Source organism: Macrobrachium rosenbergii, chromosome 56 (genome assembly GCF_040412425.1).
Source record: "Macrobrachium rosenbergii isolate ZJJX-2024 chromosome 56, ASM4041242v1, whole genome shotgun sequence".
In the NCBI taxonomy this organism is placed as follows: domain Eukaryota; kingdom Metazoa; phylum Arthropoda; class Malacostraca; order Decapoda; family Palaemonidae; genus Macrobrachium; species Macrobrachium rosenbergii.
The window spans coordinates 43,180,399-43,207,309 of record NC_089796.1 but is presented as its reverse complement, the minus strand read 5'-3'; the positions used below and the strand labels follow the sequence as shown (position 1 = coordinate 43,207,309).

Sequence of the window (26,911 nt, the reverse complement as noted above, 5' to 3'; positions counted from 1 at the left end):
AAGGGCATAGCCAGATGGAATTTGTTTCATGGGTCATTAGTTTTGGTGCCGCCCTTGAGACTTGGGCTGTGCTTTGTTTGACAGACAAGAGAGATTTATGGTAGCACTTGTTTCTTTCATGGGTCCCTTTCTACGGCCCAAGGAAACATGACACTTCCTGACAAACAGTCTCTTTCTCCCTTAGTATATTCTCTCTCTATTTCAGTCTTGGCCAACTGCCTAGCTGACTCCGGCAGCTTTCTAACTAAACTAAAGTAAAAATAGTATGAACTATGAGAACTCCTAACAACATGTATATTAAGAATGATAAACTCATTTTACTTGGATAGAGAATCATGGTTAAACTGTATGACAATTAAGAATGAGTTGTTCCTACACAATATACAAACCATCAGTCTCTACATGAGGAAGATTGCTTCAGTGTAGCTGAAGACCAGCTGTTTAACTTTAAACAAGGTGGTTTAGCATGTACTTAACTACCGACTATGGTTGGGAGTCCTGCCCACCCAGTCAGTATGCATTCACTTTGCTTTTGGCCGCTAACAGAGAGAGAGATGTGACGCTCTTCCCTCTGTGCCTGCCATTTGACTTTGTTTGTTTGTTTTGGTTTATATATATTAGCGTGTTGTTGTTTTGCATATATTTGGATACAGAGTATTTATTTAATATATGCAGATCTAACACCTTGTTTTACTCTTGTGTTTGTGCATTCAGTATTCTGATATATTTGTTTTTACTGATATAACGCAAACCCTACGACTTTTATAAGTCTTGAATGTGCCAAACTTGCTTTAACGTTGCCTCGCTTTTGAACTTTTATTGGTCTACAACACTTTTGTTTCCTCTGGGAGAAATGTTTTCTTTCCCAGTGCAAAGGAAGGTTTGTAAGCTGAAAATTACTTTGACATTTGTAATGTTTTAATTTCAGATGTTGTAGAGCTCCAGGGACTTGGGAAATTCGGGTTCTCTTACTAGCAATACTACCTGCAGTATTGCACTGTCAGTTGCCGATTGCTCATTCTGATTTGTCTACAGGCATGAAGCAGCTGTTGCTTGGGTTCCATGGCTCAACTTGGGGTTCCAGTGGAGAGAGAGAGAGAGTCCAGAGTGTGTGTGCACTTATTCGCACCTTCCCAGTCCTGCATGGGAATGTTGCAAGGTTCCCGGGACAGCAATAACTTGTGGTAGAAGTCGAAGAAGAGAATCGAATTATCGTCGTCTTTGCCTTCATCTACTTCTGTGCTATCTCTTCTGGGTGCACTCGCACGTCTTCGGACTTGGGAACTGTGCTGCTGGTCTCTCAGAGACCCTGCAACACGGGAGCACCAGGTGCGGTGGTCTCCTCAGATACGACAGGTCGAAGAGGTAACCCGTGTCACCGATACTAGTTCCAGAAAGTCAGCTTCCCAGACCAGTACATACCTCTGCCCTTTTCTTCGGACACTCAGGTAGAGGGAGCAACCGAAGATCATCTTGTACAAGACTCGGAATCTCTGAGTGGGAGCAAGTAGAAAGAGCAATTCATTATTGATCCACTCATGACTCAGAAGTTCCATGTGCATGGTCTCTGACAGGACCCTTGTCACCACGGGTACTCAGGTTTCTTCGAAACCATGGGTTACCCCTTACCCGTACCATGGAATCATTCTGCGGGCTGGTATAGAGCCTACCTCTGCTCAAGATTCCTTGAAATCTTGGGTTGCTGGAGCAGCTGATGCATGATAGATTCGTGATTTGGGAGGTTCAGGTGTGCGGTCTTCTAAGGAGACCTGTGTCACCCCAGGGTTCTTAGGAGCCCCAGGTTACCTTTACGAGTACCATGGAGTCACCTCCACGGGCTGGTGTAGGCCCCTCTACTGCTGCATGGGGTCCTTGAACTTCCACACAACACTGTTAAGAGAGAGAGTGAGCACACAGTATGCAAAGTGCTGCTTCATGCTTTGCCAGTGCTTGCTCGAGTACGCTGCCAGGGTCCCATACAGGTACAGCCAACTTGCAAGTCAACACACCTGGAGAAGCTAAGAATAAGTTCCCCATACAGTCTTCTTCGTGTCTAGAGGCCAGGGCCTCGAAGAAGACGGGCATGTCATGAGGATAGCCAGAGTTCATGCCCAAGAGTGCATGATCGCTCTACCCGGGCGAGCCCTCTCCTGCGTTCGCGCGTACAAGCCTTTAACCTGGGGATAGCTTCCACGCATGTTTGCATGAATCGTTCACTCTCCTCGGGACAGCCCCCGCCCCATGTGCTCATGAGCGGGTTCGCTCTCCTAGACCCGTGCAGCAATCGTCTTGACAACCGTTCATGACTTTCCTCTTCTGTCAGGGCTTCGGCTTCTGACAGGTCCGGGAAAGGTGCTCTGCCCCTCTCAGTGAGAGTCTGGGGTTCTGTCAAGGCCTCTCTCTTGCCGAGAGAGTAGGCTGAGGGTACTGTGACCTGAAGGGAGAGGTCACTTTTCCTCAGGACACAGACACCCCCGATCTACAGAGGACCTACTCGGAAATCACATAGCTGACCTCTCAGCTCAGTGATCTTGGGGAAGAGACCATGGCTGCTTCCTTGGATCGTAAGTCTGCCCTCAAAGATTTTTTGGGAGACCAAAGAAGGAACCCAAAGCTTTGTTAGTTCGGTCTTCTTTGTTTGCAGAGGCACAACTTTGAAGAATACTCCAGTATATAGCAGGTCATCAGGATAGCTGTGTTCATGCCATTGTGAATGATTACTCTGCCCGGGAGCCCTTGTTCATGTTCGCAAGAACGGAGCAGCTCACCAGTGGTTAGCTCCATTCACGTTCGCGTGAATACTTTTGCGCTCCCAGACCTGTATAGCTGTCCTCAACAAGAATTGACGACCGCCCACAGCCTTACTCACCTGCAGGGCCCTTGGCTTCCGGCAGGTATGGTAAGGGTGGTATATTCTCTCACCTGCTCTCTTACCCCCTCAGAGTTTTCCAAGAACCGGGTATCAGAAAGTTTTGGGTTTGAGACTAGAAATGTTGATGCTTCCATCCTTTCCCAGCCACAGAAGTATTATACTCTGGATTCAACTTGCAGACCGAACCAGTTGTATACTCGAATGGTAGAGAGATCACTGGGTCATTTTGGAAGTTTTTTCCAGGGATTGCCCATATGATTCGACAGTTTTATGATCTCAAAAACTTTTTTCCCTGTGATGGTTCATTGGCCATTTAAGTTTTTTGGGGACCCCTGAAGGAAACCAAAGTCAATGGACTCGTCATAGTTGCAACTTGCCAAAGGAGTTTTGAACCTGGTGAATTTTCTCTTGCATGAACAAGACAATTCACTCAGGTTTCACGCATCATGCAAAACACTTCCTCAGCCTCTGAATCACCAGAAGAATTCCTCAATAGTTCAAAGAGCCTCTTACCAACCGAACAGGTTGACCCGGTGTTAGGGCCCCATTGCTGAACACCTTCCCGCAGAGGGAGCCTCCCTACCACAGGGCAGTGACAATGGAATTGACTGTCTTGGCAACATTCCATACAGTTCCCTGGATGGAACTTTGTTTCATTACATGGCCAAGATCACTTCTTCTTCTTCTTCAGGTTCTCATAGTTCTGAAGAGGAAGTCACAGTCAAGAGACTGACACTGTCTGGAGGTAGAACCTTTTTCTATCTAGCCCCACCAGACAGCTAACCTTTGTTCAAACCTTGTGCCAAGAGGAGAGGCACTGTCTTGACTCTGGGTACCAGGTTTGTTGGTTACAATTCTTCCTTCAGGCCAGCCTATCCCTTTCTCTCTGGTTCCAAGGAAGACCCGGGCTTCCAATGGCCTGCGAAGGAACACTTAGTCATCTTTTACACTACCAAGAGGTTATGCAGTAGCACTCCTTTTAGCCCCCCTGTCCGTCCTGGAAGAGGGCAAAGGTATGAGAAAGGGGAAGGACGCTACGATAAAGTTCTTTTCCACCTTCCACTTTGAAGAGGGGATACCTGACAAGTCACGAACCAACATGGCACCATACAGTGCGGAAACCTATGAGTTCCTGCCACCCCTTTCTAATACGAGGTCCATTTCCAAACTTCAGTTCTCGGCTCGTCGTCAACCTCGCCCTTGAGAAGAGGTGAAGCGTTGCTGAAGGCTTTACTGTTATTACTTGTTAGGATACATATCACGGAATACATATCCATCTTTTTGTCTGGGGACAAGGGGAGACTGCTAATTTGGCGGGACTTGGCAGTCTCGTTCAAGTTTGAGAAGCCTGATCTCACACTCAAGCAGTACACATAGTGTCTTGAAATGCTGGTGTTATGGTCTCAGTTCCATATCAGCAGGTGCAGAGAAGAGTACGGTTATTCCTGTCTCTAAAGGAACAACCAGCTTGACAGTGACAAGTCGTCCTTGTTCAACCTGTTGCCCTTGGAGAAGCCAGGCCTTCATGAGCGGCTCCACCTTCGCTCCCTTTAGTGAAGAATGCAGGAGTTCTAGTCTCTGATAAGGGACCCCCTATTCCTTTCCATTCCTCCTGGGGAGGAAGAGAATTGGGAACTAGCCTGTGGCTAGATGACAAGAACCTGGCTGGAGTGTCTCTTCACACTCCCCTCCTGTCATGCCCCTGTTCTCAGGTGCATTGACCAAGGGATGAGGCACACACCTAGGAGAGTTGCTGCTTTCAGGTGAGTGGAACCAGAACAGCAAACGCCTCCACATTAATATCCTGGAACTAAAGACAGCTTCCTTAGTGCTTCGAGAGATTCAGGATCTTAGTAAGCTACTCTGTGGTGCCAATGAGTATCAGTACCCTCATTTCCACGAGAGTAGCTTTTGTCAACAAACAAAGGGGGACTGGTTTCCCTTCAACTCTACGTGTTGATGGTGCAAATGTATAAGTGGTTGGTTTCACGCTCAATAGAGCTGTTAACCAGGTACATTCTAGGGAACTGGAACGTAATGGCAAATAAGCTGTCACCAGTGTCAGGTGACAGCAATTTGGCCCTTACACCCAGACATTACTCAGATTTCCCAGTCTTTGGAACCTCCCAACGATAGATCTACTCAACAAAAGCTGTCAGTGTGCTGTTCCATCATTCCACTTCCTTGGTCGTTAGTAGAAACATCTCCCAACACCCATGGAACAATCTTGAAGCCTTGGAAGAGGTAAAAGGGGTCTCTCAATTGCTTTCACTTGTCTGTGGACACGGACCGTTGAATCCGGCTCTTTGGACCCCTGTGCCGCGGGAGCAACAGAAGCACAGGTCTCCGTGGACACCCGTGCCACTGACACTGGTCCCCGGAAGTCACCTTCCCGGGCCAGTGAAGAACCTTCCACCACTCCACAGGGCTCCTTGGACCCCCATGTATCGGTAGCAACTGTTGCACGGGGTTCCACGAAATCCCGTGCCATGGGAATTACAGGTGCATGAGTTCCGTGGATACACGTGTCACCGGAGGTGCACGAGTTCCGTGGATGCATGTGTCACCGGAGGTGCACGATTCTTCACAGACACTTGTGTCACCAGAGGTGCACGGGTCTCCAATGGACCATGTGTCACCAATATCGGCCCGGGGAAATAATTTCCCCTGCTAGGTAACGTTCTTCTGCCACTGCAGAGTCCCATGGACTCCCATGACACCAGTCAGGTTCCCTAGTCTACCGACCCAGGCACCACTTATTGAGAGAGAGTGAAGGAATAGCGCACAGGCGCGGGCTCACCTCCCTGCACTTTCTCACATGAGAACGGTGCCAGGGCCCCAGAAAGGTGATGCAAACCCAAAGGTAAGTTTACCCAGAGAAGGAGGTCTCCTACTTAGTCTTCTTGTCTGTAGAGGCCTCAGCCTTGAGGAAGACTACAGCACTTGTGGAGATGAGGTTCTGTCACTCTCAAGTTTGTCCTGGAACTCGTAGCGAAGACTTTTGAGTCGCGTTCAGTCCCAATTATAAACTGGTTGATAGTGATCTTAACAGGATACTACTGTGTCCAGTTAGAGTGCTATGGTACTATCTTCAGAGGACTCAACATCTCAGGCCTGAGTGTCGATGGCTCTTCATTAGTACTGGCTTGACTAAGAAAGAAGTGTTTGAGAACATGATTTCTTTCTAGCCTCCTGAGGCTATCAATTGAGTGGACTCTACACCCTACATGTGGCCAGGAGTTTGTTCTGAGCACCTCACGAAGATAGGGACTTTAGTCCGTCCCTTGCACTCTGGAAGAACCTCTTGGTTTTACAGGTATTAGGACAGAAATGGTCTAGGCTGTCCACTCTCACGTCTGTCTACCTTCAGGACGTTGCCCACGGGCCCTGGGACACCTTTTTGCCCACAGGCCCTGGAACACCTTTTACCTGGGTCCTGTGGTGGCTGCTCAACAAGTTGTGGAGCTCGCCAAGCTCCCATAGTGGACAGTTTGCATCCCGCCTAAGGTGTTCGGTGGCAAAGAGCGAATGTGAGTGGGAGACTGGTCTCCTCCATTCTCTCTTTTATCTTTACCCTCTCGCAGAGAGAGGCGAGTAGCCATCCATCTCATTCTGGTCAGGCGTGCCATGCAGGTGAGCCTACTTAACTGGGCGCTCTGTCTACAATCTGAGATCGAATAATATATGCAGGTCCTCCCCTCTCTCTAGCAAGGGGAAAGGGGGCTGACAATAAATCAAACCTGTTGTTATCTCTAATTTTATTGTCTCTGATGCTCTGGGTTCATCCAAGCCTTTTTCAAAGAATTTTTGCTGTACAAACACATTCATTTGAAAGGCCCAGAAGTCTGACAGCTGAACACATGGTTGTTCACACTTTTGTTCAACATGTCGGAGGCATGATCTCCTTCCTTTGTTCTTACATGACCAGGAAGGAGGCCCAGGTGAGGCGAGCTACCACTCAGTTCAGAAGCTCACTCAGAATCCTCCCACTAAGGAAGTAAGTCTTCCTCATGTTAAGACGATGGTTTGTATATTGTGTAGGAACAAATGTCAAATTTTAAAAGTAATTTGTATTTTTCCTAACATATAAACCTGAGGTCTCTACATTTGCTGCCCACCTCAAGCCATTCCTCATTCTGCTCCTTGGGCTAAAAGGCAAAGTGACTGCATACTGACTGGGTTTGGGGGGACTCCCACCCAAAGTTGGTAGTTAATGACATACTTAACCACCTTGTTTAAAGTTGAACGGCTGGTCTCCAGCTACGTTGAAGCAATCTTCCTCATGTAAAGACCTTAGGTTTGTATAGTTAAGAAAAGTAAAAATACTTTTAAAATTTGTCATTTCAAGTGGTCTGTAAAATGTTAAGACATTTAAAAATTGCATATAGCATTGTATTAACGTTTACAGGAAACCCCCCTGTTTTCAGCGGGGATGTGTACCACACCCTCTTGCGAATAGGTAAAATCCATGAATACCTAAAACCCCTCTGAAAACACTTAGAACTGCCTATTTTGATAGTTTAAACACAAAAAAAAACCCTCTAAAAATGCTTATACCTAATTATTTTAATAGTTTTATCACAAAAAGTGTATTTAGTCATGAAAATATGAAAATACAGTAATTAGTGAATATTTTTCAGTGAAAAATACTGCGAATGGGTGAATTTTCCTCGAATAATGTGTATAATCTGCGAATCGTGAGACCGTGATTACGGGGGCTTTACTGTATTTCTTTGCACGTTCTATTTTGACTGTTCTGAATTTGTGTATGCACATGTGCTTACCTGATAATGTTAAAAAGAAAATTTTGTTCATGACACTTACCTGCCAGATATATATATAGCTGTATTTCTCCGAAATCCGACAGAATTTCAAAACTCGCGGCACACGCAGTGTGGCCAGGTGGTTAGTACTCATTCCCGCCGCTGGGAGGCGGGAATCGGGAACCATTCCCATTTGCTATTCAGATTTTCTCTGTCGCCGGTACTGTTAACATCTGTTTACAGTACCTCCGCCTCTGGATTTCGATAACTTGCATAGTTTTCCACTTAAGTATTCTCTTGACTTTTGGTATTGGACCTTGGACTGTGGATTGGCACATGCTTTTTTCTGGACTGTTTTTGATTTTGCTTATGACTGCTCTTTAAATATGTCTGGATCTAGTTCTGCTAGTTTTCGTGTATGTTGCATGAGTGATTGTAAGGTGAGGCTACCGAAAGCTTCGGTAGACCCTCACTCGGTTTGCTTGAGGTGTAGGGGGCATGTTTGTCTGATAGATGATCGATGTAAGGAGTGTGAACCTTTGTCTGATGCGAGCTGGAAGTCGTATGATTCGTATGTTCGCAAGTTGGAGCGTGACAGGGTTAGGAGGTCCTCCTCCAGGAGTGTGTGCAAGAGTCAGGTTATTTCCTCTCCTGATAATCCTAAAGTAGATAATGTTGCACCTGTCCCTGTGGTTTTGCCTTCGGGCCCTTATGTTGTGTCTGCGGAGGGTTTAGCTCTGGCGGAGATCATGAACTCCATCCGTGCGCTCGAAAATAAAGTGACATCTCTTCAAAGTGTTGTGAAGTGTAGTGCTCCCCAGTGTTGTGGAGGGCGTCAGATCGCCCCATAATGCTTCTAGGCCTGGACCGCTGTCAGACTCCCAGGACTCAGGGAGAAGGCATGTCGAAAGCCGCAAGAAGGTTACGGGGGCTTCCCACCGGTCTGATGTCCCTTCGGCAGGTCCTGTTGTCACTTCCCAGGCTGCCAGGGATCGTAAGCCGCACGTATTCTGAAGGACTGCTTTTTCGTCCTCCGGCGTCCCCCCTCGTTAGGGGTGGAACTCTCGGAAGGACTCTCGTCCTCTGAAGAGGAGCTTCGTTCAAGAGGACGCTTCTCGTCAGTCTTCTTCATCTGTTGGGTATCATGAAGCTTTCCCACCGCAGAAGAGGACTAGGACTTCGTCTGATGAGGACGTTTGTGAGCGCCCCAGTCGCTCTAAGGAGAGAACCTTTATTGCTCCTGTGAGGAAGTAGAAGGCGTCCCCTCGCCCCTCGTCTTCTCATAGGATTGTCTCTCCCCCCAGACTTGATTCTTCTCCGTCTAAGAAGATTTTGTTGGAGATGCAGCGGCAGTTGTCTTCTCTTATTGCTGAGAGGGACTCAGCGCCTCGTCGTCGCAAGGACTTGACTTTGCCCGTCAAGAAGTCCAGGAAGTCTCCCTCTCCTGCTCCTTTTTCTTCGTCTCCGTCTCCTGCGTCGTCGCCTTGTCGCCTCTTGGTTCACAAGTTCCCGTCGTGGCGCGCTCGTCAACGTGGACGCCGCGAGCTGCTTCCCAGGACGCTTCGGTTGCCGCTCTTCAGGACGCTTCTGTGCAGGACGCTCGGCAGGACACTCTTCTGGACTTTGGGCTGGACTCCCGGATGGACGCTCTTCAGGACGCTCACCAGAACGCTCCCCAGGACGTCCCTTCTGTTGCTCTTCGAGACGTTACGGAGCATTCTCTTTTGTCTGGGAAAAGAAGATCCCTTCTTCGTATCGGACCTCAAGGCCTTCGTTCCCCTAAAGTGTTGGGTGACTCGGTTGTTTCTCCAGCTGTTGTGGGAGAGGTTTCTGGCGACTCGGATCCTGCTGACGTCGAGCCCTTGTCTGCTTCCTCTACTTCCGATTATCAAGTCTTAACCGGACTTCTTAAAGACTTGTTCGGAGACAAGTTTAAACCCTCGGCTCCTCTCTCTCCTCCTTCACAGTTAGCTTCTTCCAAAGCGAGGAGAGCGCCAGGGTTTATGAAGATGACTTCTTCGTTGGCTACCAAGAGGGCTTTTAAGAAAGTCAACGCATGGATGGAGGAACAGAAGTCCCATGGCAAGACCTCTTTTGCAGTGCCTCCGTCTAAGCTTTCAGGCAAGGCTGGTATGTGATATGAGACAGGAGAGGATATCAGTCCTAGAGTTCCTTTTTCTTCTCAAGGGGATTTCACCAGCCTTGTCGACGCTCCCAGAAGGTCCCATCTGTCTACTGCTAAGGTTTCTTGGACTTTGTCAGAGACAGATCATCATCTCAAGGGTCTCTTCCGCACCATGGAGGTGTTTAATTTTTTGGACTGGTGCTTGGGAGCTTTAGACCTTAAGCTTAGGAGCTCCGATTCGATCAGCCTGGGGGAGCTCTCTAGTGTCCTTAACTGTATGGACAAGGCAGTCAGGGATGGATCAGAAGAACTGGCTTCTCACTTTGGTACGGGCCTCTTAAAGAAGAGGGCCTTGTTTTGCGACTTCACCTCTAAATCAGTCTCTCCTTCGCAAAGGGCAGAGTTATTGTTCGCCCCTTTGCCCAACCATCTTTTCCCCCAGTCTTTGATTCGGGACATCTCTTCGAGTCTTAAGGAGAAGGCCACGCAAGATCTTCTGGCACATTCTTCGAGACGTCCTTCAGCTCCTTCTTCTTCAGCTTTAGTTTTGTCCGCCAGGAAGAAGAAGCCCTTTCGCAGAGGAACTTCTTCCTCTAGATCCTCTCCGCGAGGAAGAGGTTTCACCAGAGGAGCGGCCCCCTCAAAACCTAGGGGAAAAAAGTGACTCCTTACGCCTCCAGACAATAGTAGGAGCCAGGCTTCTTTATTTTGCGGGAGCCTGGAGAACGAAAGGGGCGGACTCCTGGTCTCTAAGTGTTCTAGAGAAGGGTTACAAGATCCCCTTTCTCGTGTTGCCACCCCTTTGCACGTCGCCCAGGGATCTGTCGCCTTCTTACCATCGAGAGAAGCAACAGATTCTTTTAGACCTCCTGGAGCAGTTGATAGAGAAGAGAGCCGTGGAACAAGTTCTGAAATTGGATTCTCCGGGGTTTTACAACAGACTATTCTTAGTCCCGAAACAGTTGGGAGAATGGAGACCGGTCTTGGATGTAAGCATCTTGAATCGCTTTATTTTGAAAGAAAAATTCAAGATGGAAACGCCCCAGTCGGTTCTCGGGGCTTTAAGGCCAGGAGATTGGATGGTCTCTCTGGACTTACAGGACGCGTACTTCCATGTTCCCATACATCCTCAGTCAAGGAAGTACCTGAGGTTTGTGCTGGGGGGACGAGTCTTCCAGTTCAGAGCTCTCTGCTTCGGTTTGTGCACTGCTCCCATGATCTTCACGGTGATCATGAAAAATGTCGCGAGGTGGCTTCACCTGGCGGGTGTTCGTGTTTCGTTCTACCTGGACGATTGGCTCATCCGAGCCTCTTCTCGGGGGAAGTGTCTGGAGGACCTGACTTTGACGCTGAATTTGTGAAGTCCCTGGGACTTCTTGTGAACCAAGAAAAGTCCCATCTGATCCCGCGCAGTCCATCGTCTATCTGGGGATTCAGATGGATTCAGTGGCTTTTCGAGCTTTTCCATCCCGAGAACGTCAGCTGCTTTGCTTAGAAAAAGTTTCGTCCTTTCTAGGGAAGGAAATATGCTCGGTGAGGGAATGGATGAGTTTGCTGGGGACCATTTCCTCGCTGGAGAAGTTTGTTTCCCTGGGAAGGCTTCATCTCAGACCGCTCCAGTTTTTCATGGCGGAGAACTGGATGGACAAGGAGGATCTGGAAGAGACATTGAAGATCTCTCCATTAGTCAAGGATCACCTGAGGTGGTGGCTCGACCCCTTAAAACTTGCAGAAGGGGTTTCTCTTCGTCTTCAGAGCCCCGACCTAGTGTTGTTTTCCGGCACGCGTCCCAGGGAAGGATGGGGAGCAACACTAGGAGGGAGGAAGTGTCAGACACCTGGAGAGGGGAACAGGTGTCCTGGCACATAGATCTCAAAGAATTGGGGGCTATCCTGCTGGCCCTTCAATTCTTCGAAGACCGAGTTTCAGGCCGAATTGTCCAAGTAAATTCAGACAATACCACAGCTCTAGCTTACCTCAAAAAACATGGGGGTACTCGATCCCGTTCCCTGTTCAGCCTAGCGAGGGAGATCCTGCTTTGGACTCACGCACGGGGGGTCACGATCCTCACAAGGTTCATTGCGGGCGTGGAGAATATCCGAGCGGACCTTCTCAGTCGGCAACATCAGCTCCTACCAACCGAGTGGACCCTTCACGAGGAGGTATGTTTAGAACTGTGGAGGTTATGGGGACGTCCTCTAGTGGACCTCTTTGCTACGTCCAGGACGACAAGACTCCCTCTTTATTGCTCTCCTGTCCTAGACCCAGGAGCAATAGCTATAGACGCCCTCCTCTGGGACTGGAAAGGCCTCGACCTTTACGCTTTCCCTCCCTTCAAGATTCTGGGAGAAGTGATAAGGAAATTTGCAATGTCGGAAGGAACAAGGATGACTTTAATAGCCCCCTTCTGGCCAGCAGCGGATTGGTTCCCAGAGACCTTGGCCTTCCTGGTGGACTTTCCAAGGACCCTTCCACTGAGGGTGGACCTTCTCAGGCAGCCGCATTTCGAAAGGTTCCACAAAAACCTCCCGCTCTGAGTCTGACTGCGTTCAGACTATCACAAAGCTGGCAAGAGCAAGAGGTTTTTCGAGAGCAGTGGCAAAGGCTATCGCCAGTGCCAGGAGACCTTCTTTGAATGCGGTCTATCAGTACAAGTGGGCTGTTTTTAGGAAATGGTGCAGGAGCAACGGAATTTCCTCGACCACGACCTCTGTACCACAAATAGCTGACTTCCTGTTTCATCTCAGGCAAAAGAATAAACTGGCAGTCTCAACTATTAAGGGCTATAGGAGTATGCTGTCGGCAGTCTTTAGACACAGAGGCCTGAACTTGTCCGACAACAAGGATCTTCACGATCTCCTGAGATCCTTCGAGACTGTCAAAATTCCTCGACTCAGGACGCCTTCTTGGAATCTGGATGTTGTCCTGAAGTTCCTTATGTCAAGTGCTTTCGAACCTCTGTCTTCAGCTTCCCTCAAGAACGTGACTAGGAAGGCTGTCTTCCTAACGGCTCTGGTGACAGCTAAGAGGATTAGTGAAGTGCAAGCCATTAGCAAACATATTGGCTTTAGGGGTCCTAATGCTGTATGCTCCCTAAATCCTTTTGTTCTTAGCTAAGAACAAAAATCCTTCAAACCCTTGGCCCAAGTCTTTTGAAATCAAAGGTTTGACGGAGATGCTTGGGCAAGAGTCAGAAAGAGTCCTGTGTCCTGTCAGGGCTCTCAAGTTCTACTTAGCCAAGACCAAGGAGACTAGAGGCTCATCGGACAGTCTGTGGTGTTCGGTGAAGAGACCTGATCTTCCTATGTCTAAGAATGCCTTAGCATTCTTTTTAAGAAGCACTATTAGAGAGGCTCATTCCTCCTGCCTAGAAGGTGACATGAGACTTCTGAAAGTAAAGGCTCATGAAGTAAGAGCCATCGCGACTTCGGTGGCTTTCCAAAAGAATATGTCCCTTAATGATATTCTTGGTGCCACCTTCTGGCGAAGTAATTCAGTGTTCGCCGCATTACTTCATGGATGTGAAGACAACATTTGAAGACTGCTCTTCGCTGGGACCATACGTTTCTGCAGACACGATGTTGGGAGAAGAGGGCAATACTCATCCTATCCTTTAGGGGTTAGGTAGTATTTTTTAATCTTGTTGTTGTGTTTTTGGTTGTTGGGTGGCCATTGAGATGGACGTCCCAATTTTTTAGCCTATGTTAGGTTCATTGCCTTAGATAGGCCGGTCAGGTGGTTGGTCGTTGCTCCTTTTCCCTCTGTATGGTCGCATGATCTAGTCCTATTGTGGTCACGCCCCCGTGGACAGGTCATCTAGATCTCTTCAGCTTTATAGGTCCCTACCTTGCTGGAGACTCAAGAAAAGCAGAAGCAGGCTTGGGTGACAGTAACCTCGAAGTCAGCTATGCTAACAGGTAAGGAACCAAGGCGTCAATCGCCTACATTTCTTTGTTTCCTAAATCCTATTCTGTCTCTTCCCACCTCCAACGGTGGGATTCAGCTATATATATTTCTGGCAGGTAAGTGTCATGAACAAAATGATATTTTAATGATAAAATAAAGTTTGTTCATACTTACCTGGCAGATATATATACTTTTAGTGCCCACCCGCCTCCCCTCTTGAGACAGTGGCACTAGAAAATCTTAATAGAAAATGGGAATGGTTCCCGATTCCCGCCTCCCAGCGGCAGGAATGAGTACTAACCACCTGGCCACACTGCGTGTGCCGCGAGTTCTGAAATTCTGTCGGATTTCGGAGAAATACAGCTATATATATATCTGCCAGGTAAGTATGAACAAACTTTATTTTATCATTAAAATATCATATTATTATCCCTACGTAAAGCTCTCTTACCATGTATTGCTGCAGCAGATGTCTCCGTTTTGTCAAGTACTACAGGTCGAATCTTCAGACTAGCAGATAAAAGATGAGGCCTTTTACATCTGGGTGAATATGCTGGTTCTCCTCATCTCTATTCTGGACCCATGTGAATAAGAGCCTCCCCTTCTCTTCCATGACTACCTGACACATCTTGGTCATCCTCCTAGCAGTTATTGGTGACGCAGACTCGTAAGCTGCAAACTGTCGACAAAGTTGTAATACTATTGGTATTTTGTTCTCTAGTCTCAGAAACTCTCAGATCGCTAAAAGACAGGAGTAGACTGTCATTCATGGTGAGTCTTCCTCGTTATATACGAGGTGGTCAGCAGGGGGTCGAACGTAGGCTGACCGCTGGTTGGCTGAGGAGGAAAAATGGCGCTGCTGATAGGTTGGTGAGATTTACTTGTAAGCCAAAAACTCATCGCTGATGGTCTCACTACTGCTGCAGCCTTGCTGAGCAGCTGAGCTGGTGTGTGATGTCATTCACTGGTATTACATGGTGAATATTCTGAGTGGTTGCTGGGCGGCTCCCAGAATCTTGGGCGTTATCGTACGTTTCTCGTTTGGGATTGTCTGGCACTAGTCTATCAGTTACTGTGGCGGTATTCACACCCACAAACAACACAACCATAACACTCACCTGATCTTGGTTGCTGGAGATGGATAAGGTCCACGGTCGCCAATCACAGCACACACCCACGAAACAAAAAACTTAAACCGACCCTCCACCAACAACGAACCAACAAAAAAAAGAAGAGACACATGAACCATTAATGTGGTCCCAAAAAAACAGACGAACTCCCGTTCACTTTCAAGGTTGGACCTCAACTGCCCAAGACTTCCCCAAAAACCGAAAAACTCCCGACAGACCGACAGACAGAGAGACAGCCGTAAAACCAACTCCAACAACCGAACCACTCCACAATGACAATTACACTCTCTCTCTCTCTCTCTCTCTCTCTCTCTCTCTCTCTCTCTCTCTCTCTCTCTCTCTCTCTCTCTCTCTCTCTCTCTCTCACAAAAACGTTGGGAAATGCTAAATAAAAACAAATTTCTGATCCTCTATATTTCTCCCCCTTTTAGCATTTCCCAACCAACACCTTTCACACCTCTTTCAAATCGCCTTCTACATAACACCCACGGATGCTCCCTAGCAGGTCCTCTAGATCGCGTTGGCGATGGGCACGCAATCATTCTGTCAGACTCGCTTTCTCTTCCAGCAACATTCAGATTTACATTTTCTCCTCCATTCTCTCTCAGATTCACGCTATCTTCTTCACTATTACCACTCTCAATTTCATCCACAATCTCATCTATACCCTCTAACTCGTTCCCAAATACCTCCCCCAATTCTTCAACTAACCCATCCCATTCGCTCATTGACCTTTCCAATTCTTGCAACGATTCATTCATGCTTTCAATCACTCGTCTATCACTGCTACGCTCTCTTACTCTTACACTTTCGCTCATCTCCAACGTTCACTAACCCTACACGTTCAGTCAACTCAGTTATATCAAACCCGCATATGCTATCGTTCTATCCATACCATCCCATTCATCCGTATTACACGCTTTATCACTCATTTTCACTTTGGCACTCACACCCTATCACACAACTTACGATCATTCCGTTCACTTACGTTCTTCCCTTTCTTACGTTTTCTGCCATACTCTATCAAAACAAATTGCTTCATGCACTCGTCAGTCTTTCCAGCAAAACCTCCCTCATGCAACAACCCCTCACGTACATGCATCACACGCACCGCTTGCATCCTGGAGGATCCACCCATTTGGACCCCCTTCACACTCAGTTTCCCGAATTCGCTGTCACAGTCACCCTCTTTCGTCTACATACACTTGATACATGCCCTTCCATTCCACATTCGTCACACTTCGCTCTCGGTTCTGAACACATTCTCGCATAATGCCCATTCTTACCACAGTTACCCATATTACATTCACTGGGTACCCCTACAACCATTAGCAACATGACCCATCTGTCCGCACCGGTAGCATTTAACCCCTATCTTTCGTACACTCCCTTGCAAATGTCGGTTGCCCACACCCAAACACGCTCCTAAAGCCCACCTACACTCATTCTTTGTATGTCCTTCCTTTCCACATCTAAAACACTTGGAATTTCGACTTCCACTCATCGACCTTCCCCTTTGTACACTACTATCCCTAACCCGTCCAACCCGTTGTTCCCTTACAAACCCACCATTCATCCTCACTGGCACCTCCACATTACTTGCTCTTACACTCCTATCTATTACACTATCGGCCATTCTCATTGGGCCCCTCAACACTGCATCCTAAAGCTTCCAAATTCTGGTACTCTCTCATCTACCCCAGCCCTTACACTTACACTTCTGCTCTCTTTTATAACCCTGTCAAGCTCATAATCTTCTACAATTTCCAAAATTTCTCCCCAAGTCAACCTTTCATTCATTCAGGTCCACCTTTGCTTCTCCTTCCGCTTCAAGTTCACAAATTCTCTAACTCCATCTGGCACTGTCCCTAACAACTTCCGTACTAACTCCTTACATTCATCTATCCCATCATCCCCAAACTTCTTCCTTGCCAACGTCTCCAGCCTACAAGCATACAGTGACAAGGTTTCCCCAGCTTTTATTCTTGCCTCATCAAATTCATTCTTCCTCTTATACTTAACACTCGCTTTCATACGCCTCGCTTGCTCAACTAGTCTAGCTTTCACCTTGTCATACTCAACATCCCCCACACTCATAATAACCCTGTACATATCAAGTAGAAACCCAGTCAAATACTCTCCTAATTCTCGTGCCCACACTCTCTTACTTTCCCCATACTTATCCTGACAAAACCTTTCATACTCCCTAAAGAAATCATGCACATCCCTACTTCCATACTCATTATACTTTTCACACCGGGTGCCTCCCTCACATACATAGCCTTTCTCACTTCTTTCTCACTTTCACTCTCACTTCCGCTACTTTCGCTCTGTCCTTTCATACCCTCTTCCGAATACAAAGAGTCCACTTCTGCACTTACATTCATCTTACTCATTACACTCTTCTTCCCCCCTCTTTTTATCCACTTTTATCCACTCACCTCCATCCACCTCACTATCACTACTGCCTTCACCCCTCTCCCTTCTTTCCTGCCTTTCCCACTTCCTTACCCTTCTTACCAGTTTCCTTTCCCTTTCCCTTCTTCCCTTTTTCTTCCCCTGACTTATCCTTACTTTCCCTCTGTTCCTTCCCTTGCTTTTCATTCCCCTTTTCCTTACCCTGCCTCTCATTCCCTCGTTTCTTACTTCCTATTCCCATATCACTTTCATCACTCACGCTTCCATTCATTTCTTCCTCCTTTTCTTTCTCTCTTGCCCCTTCACACGTTCAGAGAACCTGCCTCCAACAGCCCCTTCTCCAAAAACACCCTTGAACATACCTTTCATCATTTCTTCCACACTTTTCATCATTCCCTCCAACTTTTTATCCATCCTCTCTTCCATCCTCTCTTCCATTCTCTCTTCTGACTCTTTCATCTCCCCTTTCATTTCTTCTTTCGCACTTCTTAGCATTCCCCCCATCTCCTCCAACTGACTCCTCAATCTCTCATTCTCACCCCTCAACCACGTATTCTCCTCTCTCAACCTCACCAGTTCCTCTTCCATCCTTCTCTTCAGTCACACTACCAGCCACCAATCTCACCTGCAGCTGCAATACCAGCTGCCCCACGTTGGGCGCCAAATATTATGTGGCGGTATTCACACCCACAAACAACACAACACGCAACACTCACCCTGATCTTCGGTTGCTGGAGATGGATAAGGTCCATGGTCGCCAATCACAGCACACACCCACAAAACAAAAAAACTTAAACCGACCCTCCACCAACAACGAACCAACAAAAAAAAGAAGAGACACATGAACCATTAATGTGGTCCCAAAAAAACAGACGAACTCCCGTTCACTTTCAAGTTGGACCTCAACTGCCCAAGACTTCCCCAAAAACCGAAAAACTCCCCGACAGACCGACAGACAGAGAGACAGCCGTAAAAACCAACTCCAACAACCAGACCACTCACAATGACAATTACACTCTCTCTCTCTCTCTCTCTCTCTCTCTCTCTCTCTCTCTCTCACAAAACGTTGGGAAATGCTAAATAAAAACAAATTTCTGATCCCTCTATATTACGTGAGCAATAATCCGCTTCATGCTGGCAGGCAGGAGAAACACCTCTTGAGTGGTATTTAATAAGGGCTTCTCCTGCTGTATTAAGAGTACCTCTAGCATCCGTAGACACCTTGGATCGGTTGCCTTTCTGATTACAGTACTTCTGTATCCCCACTATTGCATTCCTTGTGATGCTAGTATGGCGGGCATCTCTCATGTGGTTTTTTATGGCACCTTTGTAAGCATGACAGAGATCCTCTTTTCCAGTTTCATGGTGGTCATACCAATATAGGAGCCAGAACACCTATGGACTGGGCATTTGATTTGGTAAACCACATTAGTCTGTTTATTAGGTTCTCTTGTTAGTGGGGCTGAGTTGTTTTTCATGATCAGGTTTCTTGTGCTGCTCACACCAAGAATTAGACCGCATCCCAAGTACTTGTAAATAATGGATATTATAATAAACAAAACAAGTTAATAAAGAAATACGTATGGCACTGGATTGATGGTACAACAATCGCGAACAGCCGCATCCCGATCCACAAAAAAGTGTTAGACTTTACTATAAGGCGAGGATGCACTCGAAGATCGTCACAGAAAACATCTTCACCACCAACATTTAAACCCCGCTGGACCTTGTCATTTATTATCAAAACAGCCGTGCAATACTCACCACAAATGACAGACTACTCCCATCTTTCGCCATAATCATGCTCAGCGGAGCCTGAAGAAAACTTTCTCCTGACGGAAGACAACTCCACGTAAGATGAACTCCTGATTTCAGTTACCATCATACTCTGTAACTGGTATACAGTAAACCCCCCGTATTCGTGGTCTCATGATGCGTGGACTCACCTATTCGCGGATTTCTCTATGGAACATATATACGCATTATTCGCTGAAAATCCGCCCATTCACAGTATTTTTCACTGAGAAACATTCACTAATTACTGTATTTTCGTCTCATTTTCATGATTAAATGCACTCTTTGTGATAAAACTATTAAAATACTCAGGTAGTTCTCAAGTTACAATAGTTCACCTTATGATAATTCGATTTTGCAATGTGGTAAGCAATTAATACCGATATGACAATATTTTTATAAAATATTTTTAAATTCTTCATGGGCGCAGGCAGTAGCGTACAATCAGGCAACGAGAGAGACCAAATTACAATAAACCAGCTTCTTTTCCTCCAACTCTTTATCCCATCTTTCATTTAAAAAAATAACAGAGAATGATAAAAGTATTGTTAGTAACGTTATACTCTTGCATGAATGCGTACAGCCATAAACCGCCAACTGAGAAACTGTTGTTTTGTTTATCACCGAATCGGATAACAACAACCCTTTTGCTTGTATTTCAACCATCATACGGTAATACACAATTACTGTAGGTTATAGTATGAATAACGTTAAGTAGAATAGGACTGATATATTTTTACATTATACCCTTATTCAGGTTGGATAAAAGATCGGCAAGGAAATACACTGCTAAATTTGTGCTGCAAGTTGCAACTGAAGCTGAGAAAACAATGTTCAAGCTGCTAATGACTATAAATTATCGTGCATCAGCATGGATGAAACTCGACCGTAATTAAAATTGGAGAGAAAGTATTTTAGTCAAAACTACTGGGCATGAAAGTACACATTACTGCTATTTTTACGCCGACAAATGATAAATACATAAAGCTCACATTTTGATGAAATCAAGTGAAAATAGTGAAAGGAATCTTGATTTTTTTACATAGAACAAAAGCCCCCAAATGGCCAACGTCATCTATTAACGGAAAAAATAGCTAAATTAATTTCACAACTAGACGTATTTAAGATATATTTCGACTTTAAAACACTTTGTACAGTATAACAAAATATAACCTTGCCCCATACAAATAAAGTATCTAGAGACTCATTTACGCTAACTAGAAGCAAGAAAGGCGCTGTGAACTAAGTTAAAATGGCAAAATTAACACTGCGTAAACGATTTCCAAACCAAAACATTAATTGCTATGATCCTAATTTATAATACAAAGGCAGTATAAGAATATATACAATATTATTGGATACAGTGAATTAGGGCATAACATTTTAAAATATCCATGCAAAAGATGCATATTCGTTATGTTGATGTTTGTATAATATGATATGTGAATATAGAGTACAGTATAATGTAGGCTATGCTACCGTATATGTATACGATATACCATAGTGTAGGCTAAGCTAATTCTTTTTTGTTATTCAGTGTCTCTTTGTATTGAATTCACATAAGTCACTGCATGAACCTCCAGAATTAGCTGATATTGATAATTACTATACCATGTATATATAGAGTATACTTTATAGTGTAGGCTAGGCTACCATATATGTATACATAGTACCAAATACCCTAGTGTAGGCTAGGCTATATTTGAGATACGTTTTTTCCAACAAACAATGGGTTTTTTGGAACCTAATCCCATCGTAAGTAGGATAATACCTGTATAAGCATTTTTATTTTTTTTTTTTTTTGTGTGTGTTTGAGCTATCAAAATAAGCAGTATTTTTAGAAGGGTTCTAAGTATTCGCGGGTTCTAGCTATTCACGGGGGGTGTGTGGTATGCATCCCCCGCGAAGACGGTGTTTACTGTAGTGTATTCATCTGAAATAAAATTACCTAAGTTCGCAAGTGGTTTTTCTCTCCAAGAATGACAAACATTGGCGTATTACTGGCAGAATGCAGTAACCAGAAAAGTCAGATATCAGAAAAATAGAGAAAACTATACAACTGAATGCTGCAGATGCAGCTATCACCTTGAACACCACTTGTTTAAAAGAGGGTCTACTACCTAATTATTATTATTATTATTATTATTATTATTATTATTATTATTATTATTATTATTATTATTATTATTATTATTATTATTATTATTCCTCTTCCTCAAAAGCACTGCCATGAATCCAAAATATCCTAAACGCCATTTCTTAAGAAAATGAAATACAGTAAATGACAGGTCTCTAGCAAAATTATAAACAAGTGATTAACGTTACAGGAAAGATTTAAGTGGCAAAATAGGTGTGGTTGTGCAGCTTTTTCTACCTGGCCACACCCTAGTGTCCAACTTCACATAAGAACCAAAAAGCTCTTAACGCCTTTCTCAGCTTAGCAACCACGCCTCGCACCCCTTTACATTTTCAGATATATTCTCAGAATTTGCATTTTGCATCAAAATGCATTGTTTGATGTTCATTTAAAGATTCATAACCCATCCAGTTATTGAAAGATTTTACGAAATGACTTCATGTAAGTTAGGGGCAACAAAAGCGATGGGAGGAGAGTATCCCCATTACAGTATAATTATTCGTCGCTGACTGATGCAGTCAGATATTACCCAAGATTGGGGCAAGCTGCTTGCACGTCATAAACAGTGCTCTGCATGTTACCCAGTGTCCTACCCAGCCCAATAGTACTAGCTGTCAAGCAACGTTATTCAAAAAATAACCCTGACGTTAAAGAACTTGATTTTAAATATATTATGGAGCAAATATCATATAAAAAAAACTGTAATTCAAACTACTGCATAACCATTTCTGTGGCTGTTTGTAAAGTAACTGTGTATACATTAATGAATTAATTCTTGACTCACATTGGAAAACCAGGCTACGAAAAAAATACATGCAAAAAACAAAATGTTGGAATACTTTTAATTATATATACTTTACTTTTACACATTGCAAAGTATCATGTGTTTTGCAGTATTAGATTTGAATATTAGATCCTATTGTTTTTCTTAGTTTTGTAGCCAGGAAGTTCATTTGCATGAACTCCTTGTTATTCTAATTACTCTGAAATATTATCAGTATCTGTAGTTGCTTTCCTGGCGATTGTGTACTTATGGTAACTGGGTTGTGAATGGTTACGTGATCTGCCATATTGCTGCTCGGATATTAAATTTCTGTTCAGCCACAAAACGCGGAACTGTAGTAACTGCCAGTATACTTAAAATGGAAAGAGGGTATGGAATCAAGTACTAAAAGGATGAGATAGAGTGAAGAGAGCTTGTTACATTGCACATGTAATCCCATAAAGGAGAAGAAGAGTGAAGAGAGCTTGTTACATTGCACATGTAATCCCGTAAAGGAGAAGACCTGACGCAAAAATTATGTAACTATATATAGCGTGGTTAATCGTGTTGATATTCATAAGCAGTGGAATAGATGTTCGTATTTGGTGTGCAATAGATACTCTGGAATGATTTTTCATTTCAGTGGTAGAAAGTGTTGTTTATTTTTACACAATAGACTAGAAAAGAAAAGATATTGTTCAATTCCATTTGTAAAAGAAAAATGGGTAAGTCAGGAAAGACAGGATTTAGAAAACATAAATGCAAAGGGTTCCCAGAGTATAAAGTTGCTAGGGAATTTAAGTTGGTAGAGTTAGCGTCAGCTGCCTACGCTGTTTCGCTTGTTTTAGGGGATTCTGATTTGGTAGTTGGTGTCAGCTGCCTACACCGTTTCACTTCTGTTAGGGGATTCCGATTCCCACTGTGGGCTAATATTCTTTACAGAAACAGGCAAACCCTACAATTCTTGTTCCGCTGCAAAATAATAATAATAAAGCTGCAAAGTTAGAAGTTTGCCTTGTAACTATGGCACGACCGAACTTGAATATCAGAGGGATCAAGAAATAAATGTGGAAAGGAATTTAATGATTTTGTTTACCATCAAAGGCATTTTCAAGTTATTATCAAGTAGAGGTTTCCCTGTCCCTTGATTTTCACGCAGACTGTAGCATCCGGTTTTATTTTTACCTGTTTTAAAGATTTATTTTGTTTTTGTGACCATTTTGATTTGCAGTTGCACTGTATCCCACCAGTGAAGTCATTGTATTTATTTGTTTTCTTGACCAGTAAGTATGGAAGTGTTTATGGATTAGACAGTAATATCAGTTGTTTTCGGTTACATTTACATGTCACCCCTTCCCACTCCTTCTCACACTCCCTTCCTATCGGGGCTGAACTTGGACTTGAAGGGCATCAAGAGTGTCACTGTTCATCTCAGCGATCTCAAAAACTATGGATTAAACACTAATATCTGTTGTTTTCGGTTATTTTGTACGTCACCCCCTTTTCTCCTCCTTACCAGGGCTGAATTTGGATTTGAAGGACATCGGGAGTGTCGCTATTCATCTCGGTGACCTCGAAAACTATGGATTAGACACTAATATCTGTTGTTTTCGGTTATTTTTACGCCACCCCCTTCTCACTCCCTATTGGGGCTGAATTTGGATTTGAAGGGCATCAGGAGTGTCACTACTCATGTCAGCGACCTCAAAAACTATGGATTAGACACTAATATCTGTCATTTTCAGTTTTTTTGTACATGTCACCCATTCCCACACCCTTCTTAGTTTTGGCAGAATACTTATGTTGCTTAATGCATACATCTAAATCTTTGCTAGATTGGCCAGTATAAAAAGATGGGCAGTCCAGACATGGAATTGTATACATGATATTGTTTTCTTTAGGGCTATTTTTTATTAATTCCTTTTAGTGTGTTATCATGGGAAAAAACTAGGTTGACATTAAAAGGTTTTAACAATGATTTTGTTTTTGCAACCACTAAAATAAGGCAAGTCAAGAATGTTCTTAGGGGTTTCTTTCTCCATGTTACTTTCACTATAAAACTTTTTGTGGGCTTTATTATAACAGATATCTAGTATATGTGGAAGATAACAAATCTGTCCCTATTTTTCTTATGTATTCAATTTCTGGATCCAAATATTGTGGATTGACAATACGCAAAGCTCATAAAAACACAGAAGAAAAAATTGATACTGTATTTTGATATTAGGGTGATGGCCTGAATAGACCCTCTGCTTTAATGATTGCGTTGTCCCTATGTATATTTGAAAAATATTGTGATCTTCCTCAAAATCATGTTGACATAATTAAAGGTATTGTTTATGGAGTTGCCATTGTTAGGCATGAAAGTAATTTTCCCTGCTCATTATAAGAAAAGTTTGACCAAGCTTAAAAAAGACAATACAATCCACATCACAAAAGCTGATAAGTTGAATAGTATTGTTATTGTAGATAAAGTTGACTACATATCATGTATGCAAGCCCTAATGGATAATGATATGACTTACAAAAAACCAACAAAAAATCCTCTTGATCAGGTCATAAAAAAAAAATTTCAATAGCACAGTGAAAAAAATCCTTAAAGATAAAAAAGAACTAACAGGTCAGTTGTTAGTAAAATTTCCCTCGTTACCTTACTTGTATGGATTAGTAAAAACGCACAAAGAAAATAATCGTATGTGGCCTGTTATCAGTACTGTTGGCTCAATATTATATAAACTTTCGAAATACATTACCTGGCTCTTGTCCCTGTTACTTGGAACTATCTCTGATTCTCACATATATAATTCTCTAGATTTAGTTGATAAATTAAACAAAATAACTTTTTGCCCCACTGATAAATTCGTTAGTTTTGATGTTTGTTGTCTCTTTACTTAAGTCCCTATAGATTGTATTTTAGAGTATCTTAGTAGTGAACTAATCCATCATGAATTACCTCTACCTGTAAGTCATATTATTTCACCCACTAGGTTGTGCACAAAAGTTTTGATGTTTGTTGTCTCTTTACTTAAGTCCCTATAGATTGTATTTTAGAGTATCTTAGTTGAACTAATCCCTCACCTGTAAGGTTATTTCACCCACTAGGTTGTGCATTTGTGATTGTAAGTGTATATTCATTGGTGAATTTTACCAACAAATATTTGGTATGGCAATGGGCAACCCTTTATCCCCGCTCCTCTGAAACTTGTATATGGAATTCTTTGAAAAAACATGTTTACCTAATATCATTTACATCCCTTTAAAGTGGTATAGATATGTTGACGATATTTTAGCTGTTTCGCCTACTGGTATTGATGAAAAATGATTTACTCTTTAATTTAAATAACCAGGTACCATCCATTAAGTTTGTTTTAGAAATATATAAAAAAAATTGCCTCCCTTTCTTAGATGTTTTAATGCATAGAAAACCATTTCAATGCAAATTCAGTATTTATAGGAAACCAACCAACAAGTTATGTCCACTTTTATTCAGGCCATCACCTTAATATCAAAATATCATTTTTTTCTTCTATGTTTTTATGGTCTTTGCACATTGTTAGTTCCCAGTATTTGGATCAAGAAATCGAACACATAAGAAAAATAGGGACAGATTTATGTTATCCTTCACATACGCTAGATATTTGTTACAATAAAGCCCACAAAAAGTTTTATAGTGAAAGTAACATGGAGAAAGGAACCCCTAAGAACATTCTTAGTTTGCCTTATGTTAGTGGTTTAAAAAACATAAAATTATTGTTAAAATCTTTTAATGTCAACGTTGTTTTTTTCCTATAATAACACACTAAAAGGAATGTTAATAAAAAATAGCACTAAAGAAAACAACAACATAATATATAAAATTCCAAGTTTGGACTGCCCTTCTTTTTATATTGGCCAATCTAGTGAAGATTTAGATGTACATATTAAGGAACATAAGTAGCAACATAAGTACTTGGTCAAAACTGGACAAACATCCAATGCTAATTTATATTCATTCATTTAAGTGAAAACTTTCACAGGATAAATTGGACTGGATTGGACTGAAAGTTCAGTGATTGCCAGATGGAAAGATTTCCCTTCAAGAAATCTTTTGGAATCTGCTATTATACAGCTTACTTCCAGCTGTAATTTGAACCTTAGGCCTGGCATGTATTATTTGGACCCCTGTATTAGAAAAATGTTCAAGAATGACCCAAAAGATAAAATCACTGACTTAATTACAAATTAGTTACCTTATATATATTTTCTATATATTTGTATGTTTAATATAATTTTTTATTTGTAAAAATGATCTTGCAAAAATTGTTGTTTACAAAAGTAGAGAATTATTGAGTTGTACTTTTATAACATTTTTTTGGTGGTCAGTCACCTCCTTGTATAATCTTTTAATTGTCCTGTCCCTGCTTTTGAATGGTTGATCCTAATCCTTTGCAAAACCTCTTAAATATTTAACCCGGTTTGGCAGTTCTACTAATTCTTCAATTGTGTTGGGTTCCAGGTACATATTTTTTCCTTCGTAATCCCCATCTGTCATTTATATGAGCTTTCTTAGTAAACGTATTTTCATATTTCTTCAATCTGCTAAGTAAAGGACGACACTTGAAAGGCCTTGAAGCTCTCCATTGTTTCTCTTTCCTTTGTCGATTTTGTCTTTATTTATACATTCATCAAATCCCACATTTTCATGATTCAGTTATCCCCCTCCCCCCAAACACCTAGGACAGGGGAACACTTACCTTGCCACCCTGGTAGCTGTGGCCTTGAAGACTTCTCTCTCTCGTTTTCCCATACAAATGTGGCATCCTTTCCAGTTAAGTCTCTCTCTCTCTCTCTCTCTCTCTCTCTCTCTCTCTCTCTCTCTCTCTCTCTCTCTCTCTCTCTCTCTCTCTCTCTCTCTCTCTCTCTCTCTCTCTCTCTGTTCCTATTTCTAAGTTATGTAAATCAGAACCTAGCTTATAAAAAATAAAGTTGATTATGCAAGTCTAACAACAAGCCATATAAAATGA

General features: G+C 43.4%; 1 long non-coding RNA gene across 5 annotated transcripts in view; it reads left to right on the top strand.

Moving 5' to 3' along the window:
* Positions 1-26,911, top strand: part of LOC136836478 (uncharacterized) — a 148,961-nt gene that overhangs the window by 35,046 nt on the left and 87,004 nt on the right. The window contains exon 3 of one of the 5 annotated variants that reach the window (XR_010852404.1): positions 19,766-21,143. The exons of the other annotated variants lie outside the window; for them this stretch is intronic. This is a non-coding gene — a long non-coding RNA (uncharacterized lncRNA). Of the gene's footprint in view, positions 1-19,765; positions 21,144-26,911 lie in introns of those variants that run through there. 5 annotated transcript variants of the gene reach the window in all.